The 7476-nt window shown below is 38.8% G+C and overlaps 1 long non-coding RNA gene across 3 annotated transcripts; it reads right to left on the reverse strand.

Annotated features, from left to right (window-relative positions):
* Positions 1-131: 131 nt before the first annotated feature.
* On the reverse strand, positions 132-7233 carry LOC120742766. Of its 3 annotated transcripts, XR_005697951.1 has the most exons (4): positions 7005-7106; positions 6868-6902; positions 4877-4923; positions 132-1856 (listed from the first exon to the last, which is right to left on the reverse strand). It is a non-coding gene; the product is annotated as an uncharacterized LOC120742766 (long non-coding RNA). The 3 variants fall into 3 exon arrangements; XR_005697949.1 differs by lacking the exon at positions 6868-6902 and having other exon boundaries at positions 7103-7233; XR_005697950.1 differs by lacking the exon at positions 6868-6902 and having other exon boundaries at positions 7005-7113.
* Positions 7234-7476: the final 243 nt, after the last annotated feature.

Raw genomic sequence — 7476 nt, forward strand, 5'->3', positions numbered from 1 at the left:
ATGATAAAATTCAAATTGTTTTTTTAAGCAGTGAGGAAACTTTGGAAAATGAGCTAAAGATGAAGTTCAATTCTGTGTTTTAAACCCATTTGACTAAAACATTAATTCAGGTTGATCAGGACTGCACAACCTTTACACTGCAAAAAATGTTTTATTTGGGTTTTGGGCAATCAGACTCCCATTTTCACTGTCCAATGCCCTGAATAAAGAGTAAATATGTAAAAACAAAATGGACACGAAGATAGTTACAAACAGGATGCAATGATTTAAAAGCTTATAAAGACATGTTTTACACATGATAAAATGTTGAAAACAAAAACTGATAAAAATGTACAATTATAAGAAAAAAAAGAACATTTTGAATTTTATGGCAACAACACACCAATAAACTGGGGCATGGAGCTCATTAATGTAGCAACTAGCAGCTTATGCTAACAATAAAATGATAGTGTTAATTTGGCAGTTTGTAGCATCAACAGACAGTGTTCATGCAACAGTTTTATGTTAAATGAACACCAGAGAAAAATCTACCAGCAACAAACAGTCAACGCTCACCACACCTATGTGACCAGAACCCAAACCAGAGTCTCAAGAAGCACAAGAAATAAACAATAGCTCAATAAATTTGCATGAACCATTATTAATCTACCAAGTATTGCTTTTTACTTACAAAATAACAAAGTAAAAATACAGAGGTACCGTTTCAATCTGCTTGAAAGCTTCAAAAATGTTTTAACGAATGCATACAGGAACTCTGTCCCTTGTTCTCATATTTTGTTCGTCGAGTTGACCTGAAACACCTGAAGCGAAACGATAGTAACGGAGTTGGTAGCAATACTTCATGGTGCTGTGACCGCAGTAAAATCTTCTAAACAAGTGTTACAAAAAACATAACTGAAGTCAGTGAACAGCAGTAGATTTGCACCAATATCTGATCCAACTTGTTGACTCATTTGGATCAGACTGATCTACCAACCAAACGTAGAACTGGTGCATTTCTAGTCACAACTTTAAGGTTTTGCTTTACTGTGGATGAGCTGATGTTGTTTCAAGTGACCCTTCACAGTAAAAGACTTCCCACAGTTACCACACATGAATGGTTTAACTCCAGCATGGATGAGTTGGTGTGATTTTAAGTTCCTTTGGTGAGTAAAACACTTTCCACACTCATCACAGGTGAATGGTTTAACTCCAGCATGAATAAGTTGGTGTGATTTTAAGGCACTTTGCGAAGTAAAACACTTTCCACATTCACCACAGATGAATGGTTTAATTCCTGCATGGATGAGTTGGTGTGATTTTAAGGCACTTTGCCGAGTAAAACACTTTCCACATTCACCACAGATGAATGGTTTAATTCCTGCATGGATGAGTTGGTGTGATTTTAAGGCACTTTGCCAAGTAAAACACTTTCCACACTGGTCACAGCTGAATGGTTTAACTCCAGCATGGATGAGTTGATGTGATTTTAAGTTCCTTTGGTGAGTAAAACACTTTCCACATTCACCACAGATGAATGGTTTAATTCCTGCATGGATGAGTTGGTGTGATTTTAAGGCACTTTGCCGAGTAAAACACTTTCCACACTGGTCACAGCTGAATGGTTTAACCCCAGTGTGGATGAGCTTATGCCTCGTCAAGTTACTCTTTGTAGTAAAAGATTTTCCACAGTCAACACAAGAGAAGCATCTTTTCTTATTGTGGAAACATTGGTGTCTCCCGAGCTGCCTCCTTGTGATAAAGCTCTTTGCACAAAGACCACAAGTGAATGATTTCTCTCTCTTTGCTTGTGTGAGGTTAGCATTGTCATCATCGGAAGAGTGCCGAGGTCTCTGTCGGTTGTTGCTTCTTTGTTCCTGTAGTGACAGAGAAACAAACCAATGAGATGCAGTAAAGGAAAAAGGGTAACCTATGATGTGGATGAAGTTAATGCAGTTTGATACCAGAGTTATCAAACTACACTGTGCAGAGTTACTAGCATCTATATAAGACTCTGCTCAGGTACATCGATTCATATATTTTCTTTTGTTTATCTAATTCAGGGTAGCAGTTAGGCTGAAACCTATCCCAGGTGACCCTGGTTGAGATGGGAGGTACACACTGGACACCAGTCCAGTACACCAATCAATTGCAGAGCAAACACAGAGAGACAAACAGCCATTCACACCTACAGCCAGTTTACAATTTTCATTTAAGGAAGCCAGAGTAGTACCCGGAGAGAACCCATATACACAAGGGAAGAACATGAAGACTTCATTCCAGTGGATTTGAACCCAAGGATCTTTTTGATGTTAGGCGATTGTGCTAACCACCACCGGCCACCCTCAGACACAAATAATAAATATTTATTAGGTTTATCGATTTCAATTTCTCCCACTTTACTTTTGGAATAGTCACTGTGGGCTACCTGTGTCAAAAGGTTCATTTAAAAAACATAATTTAATCTTAAGTTTGATGAAAATGTCACTTAAAGTACAGAGTTTAAAATCTCACTGCTACATGTCAGCAGCAGACTGCAGTCAACTAAATTCTGTCTTCTTATCCCTCCTACTTTAAGTTCATAGTGCTACCTATCACGGCCCTGACAGCAGCCTTCGACACTGTTGATCACAACATACTGCTATCCCGCCTTCAACATTGTGTCGGTTTAAAGGGCACTGTCTTAAAGTTTTTCCAGTCCTATTTGAATAATAGGAGTTTTTCTGTTCACCTTGGTGAACTGTCATCTCCCAGAGCTCCTTTAACCTGTGGCGTACCTCAGGGGTCCATACTAGGCCCCCTGTTGTTTATTCTGTACTTGCTCCCTCTGGGCGATGTGCTCCGTAAACATAATGTGTCCTTCCACATCTTTGCCGATGATATTCAGATCTACCTCCCTCTGAGGTTGAACTGCAATGTTTCTTTGCAGCCGCTACTCTCCTGCTTGTCTGACATTAAGACTTGGATGACTCTTAACTTCTTACACCTTAATGAAAGCAAAACTGAAGTCATTGTGTTTGGGCTTCCCAAAGATCCCAACTTCTCTCTTGACTTTTTGGGACCCCTAACCTCCGATTGCACTTCTTCCATTAAGAGTCTTGGTGTTATTTTTGACAATGCTTTTAAACTTGATAAACAAATCAGCTCTGTAGTTAAGGGATCTTTTTATCATTTGCGGATTTTAGCCAAAGTCAAGTCTTACCTTTGCAGGAACGATCTAGAAAGATTGGTCCATGCTTTTATTACTTCACGGCTAGACTACTGCAATTCCCTCTATGCTGGCCTAGATCGTTCCTGTCTACATCGCCTTCAACTGGTGCAGAACGCTGCCGCTCGCCTGTTGACCGGTTCAAAAAAAAGAGACCACATCACTCCGGTTCTCTGCTCTCTCCACTGGCTCCCAGTTGCCTTTAGGATTGATTTTAAAATCTTACTGCTGGCTTTTAAGGTTTTAAATGGCACTGCACCTTCTTACCTGTCAGAACTCCTTAGTACTTATCGCCCCAGGAGATCTTTGAGGTCAGCCGACCTGATGCTTTTAGATGTTCCCAGGTATAAATTAAAGACAAAGGGAGAGAGGGCGTTTGCTGTGGCTGCACCCAGACTGTGGAACAGCTTACCTCCTCACGTCAGACTCTCCAAAAGCCTAGAAACTTTTAAAACCGCTCTTAAAACTCACCTCTTTTCATTGGCTTTTAGAAAGGTTTAATTTATTTTGTTTTATTTATTTTATTTTATTTTTATCAGCGAGGTGTTACTACGAAATTGTGTTCTATTGTATTTTTATCTGTATTTACTGTACAGCACTTTGGTCAGCCTTGGTTGTTTTTAAATGTGCTCTATAAATAGACTTGACTTGACTTGACTTGACGGCCGCTGTAGGACAAACATCTCTATCTGTAGCGAGTGTAGGCTGTCATGTCAGTCTGACGTTTACATCACCTGGTGTCTGTCTGTATTTACTCTGGAGGAGGATGTAAATCTTTGTGAAAGGAGTCTGATAGTCAGTGAAGCTCACCTCTGACATGTGACAGCAATAGGGAGTCGAGTTGTTGAGAATATTCTGTCCGTTTCTTTGCAAGCTCCTTTGATTCTGTCCGTAAGTGTTGCTGCGAGCTGGCCAGTGTTAAGCAGTTCTACAAACATTTCTTAAAAGTTCTTCGAACTCAATCGAACAATGCTGGACTCAGACACTTAGGAAACAAACTCTCATACATCTGAAAGTGTAATCTGGTCAGCAGAGGAAAAGATTCTTATTTATTCCAGATATTGTTACAATTTCCAATTTCTCTGCAGATTAGGCATCTGACCCTCACCTCAGCATAGCGGTCACAGGAGTGAGCCTCACTGACTCCCTCTAAATAAAATCCATTCAAAGTTTTGCCTCATCCACAGTAAATAGTGGATGTTCCACTGGCATTATCAAGTAAACGGTGATCTGACAGCGTGCACCCACTAAATAAACGCCAGGCAGAACATTTGAAGTTACTCTGGGGTGACTGAGTAAAATAAAATTTAAAATATCAAAAAATATTTAATTGTCACATATAGAGTACAGAGGGAAGATAATATAGTAGCTTCCACAAACCAGTGCCCAATTCTACGTTTATGAGAACGCATCAGTTTGTTGGAAGATGAAAATTATACACATATTTATGAGCAAAACATTCTGCTGTTATGTAATTGCAACAAAAGAAATACTTGCTGCACCTTTAAATGTAATTTAAATGCAGTTTATGAAGAATGTGAATAAGACATGCATTGTGCTTGACTTTTTTTAATTGACAAATATTCTTTTACTTTTACTGAATAAGTTACAGATTTTAAACAGCTGTCTAACAACAACAGATGTTCAACAGATACACACAATAACATTAACAAAAGAGATTTTTTTTACCTTTTGTGAAGAATCCATTCAAGTCTCCTCTTCCTATCACCAATCACCTGTGAGATTAAACACATTGGAATTACCAGCACCGATTAATCAACCAGCGGGCCGGATTAGAGTAATGACTTATGTTTGAAACCCCTGAGCTTCATGCAAATTTGACTGTTGGGACAAACATCCAACAAAACTCTGCAGATACATTTTGTGCATCCACAAATACCAGTTGAGGCAGATAATATAATTTGAAAATTAAACTGAATGCTAATTAATGCCCCTCAGTCCAGCAGGTCCAAATCCATCTGAACCCAAGAGCCAAGCTTTTGGGTCTGGGGGTGGCTTTAAAGAAGGTCATCCTGAGGGTTGAATCCTGTGAATACTGATCCCTCCCTGCAGGAATCACTTCTGTACAAAGTTCAACTTATTTTTCATCACAATAGCAACAGATCAGGTCTTAGTGAAAGCTGCAAGAGCATTCAGCAAACTAAAAGTCACAAAGGCTCTGAGACCGTACTCACACAATCGCAGAAATAACACTTAAGTACAGTTTGGTTAAAACTAGAGATGGCACGATACCACTTTTTTATGTCCGATACCGATATCATAAATTTGGATATCTGCCGATACCGATATGAATCCGATATAGTGTTTTTTAATCAACAAAACTGTTTTTTAAATATCTTGCTGCATTTTGTATAAGTTCATACTCAAGTTCAAAACAACAACTACACTAAAGCTATTCTGTTATACCTGTATGCAAAAAAAAAATATTTCATAGTTCAGCAATGCTGATCAATCTAATAAACTTAAACCTACACCATCCTCCCTATTCTGGTATTTTAAAGAGTACTTAGCATAAATCTTAAGCAACCTAACTAATAGGGTTCCAACTCCCAGCAACAACAAAAATAAAAAAAATAAAAAATAGGGAACCACCCCTCACGCTCCACCTCCTGATGCTTAATCGACGTAATCAACCTTAATTTGATGCAGTGTGAAAAAAAAAAATGCACAGAAATCAATTATTTTTCAAGAAATATTAAATAGATTCAACATCTTTCTTCAACAAAATTGCAGACTGCACAGATGGTACCTTCCCAAAGGAAAAAGTACTATAGCTTACTAGGGTATATATATATATATATATATATATATTAGACTTAATAGTTACTATATACAGTAATGGACTTCTATTCCTTTTACATCAAATTAAAACTTTGGGTGTCAGATAATTATTTATTAAAAGCTAGACATTTTAAATGAGAATAAGAAAGAAAAGTATGTCTTTGTGCCCCCTTTTCCCTGTTAATGCCCTATCGGCCCCCCTGGCTAAACTTTGCTAGATCCGCCCCTGCACAGTTACCAGCGTCAGCTACGTAGAAAAAGATCCTCGAGTAGAAAGTAATATTAAATACATTCTAACAACAGCTGATCAAGCTTAAACGTGCTGCTGTTGTTCAGCCACTGGTTTCCTCTTTCTGGTGCAAAGTGGGCCAAAAGCAAACTAGAGACACGGACTCGGGACAGAAAAGCCGATCAGCTGATCGTTAAGCAGTTTCATGATTGAAGTAGCAGCAAGAAGAGGCAGTCGTTTGTTAAGCTTAACGCAGGAATGCTTTACAAACATTCAGAGATGAACTTACACACTTGCTTTACTTCTCTCGGGGATAACTTTGTCGGAGATGAAATGCCGGGTTGCTAGCGAAGCTCCAAATGCTATCCAACAGGTCCCGCATGCCACAGCCGCTCTATCGCGTGATGCATACTGCTCCGACGTGCTAACGTTCTGAGGTGAGTTACGGCGTGTTGCAAGTTTTGTGAGGTGCTTTCGTGATATTTAATGGATCGGATTACATTTTTTATTTTTCTCCGATATCCGATCCAGTAATTTAGGTCAGTATCGGACCGATACCGATACGTAATATCGGATCGGTCCATCTCTAGTTAAAACATTCAAATAATTGAAACAAATAATAGAAAATACCCTCACACAATAATAATACCTAGTTCTGATGGTTTCTGCTGCTTTTCCAGATTACTCCAGGAAAAAAAAAAAAAACAACCACAATCAACAATCACAGCAAGTTTTCAAATGTATAAAAATAACTATCTATGACAAAACTACAAAGGCTCTCCTCACCTTTAGAGGAGGCCAGGGCACAAACTGAGAAAAACTCTGTGAAGAAGCTTTAACAATTTTTGGCTCATTAATCAAAGACCACAAACAGCTTTTCTCACCTCTGCAGATAAACAGACATTACCAACTCGGTTCTCCACCAAGAATTCTCCAGGTGAACAACTTTGGTTTGATTGGAGGTTGTTCCACCAGTTCAGAGCTGATTTGGCTCCACCTGCTGGTCTGGAGTTTAAAGCAACAAGCAGGAAGATAAAGGTTCTCTTCTTACTCCTGCTGACAAACGGTGAAAGGTAATTTACTCAAATACTGGAGCCTACTTATGGAAAAACTTGGGCCCCCTTTGTTACTGTTTCTACACCTTATTTTTTAATTTGGAAAATGCATACATGCCTATTATAGTAATTACTACAGGGGTTTGCTGTACTGCAAAAGGAAAAGAGGTAAAACTAGGTTCTGTCTGAACTACTGGAATAAT

The sequence above is a fragment of the Simochromis diagramma genome, unplaced genomic scaffold, assembly GCF_900408965.1.
Source record: "Simochromis diagramma unplaced genomic scaffold, fSimDia1.1 OVJJ01000434.1, whole genome shotgun sequence".
NCBI lineage: Eukaryota > Metazoa > Chordata > Actinopteri > Cichliformes > Cichlidae > Simochromis > Simochromis diagramma.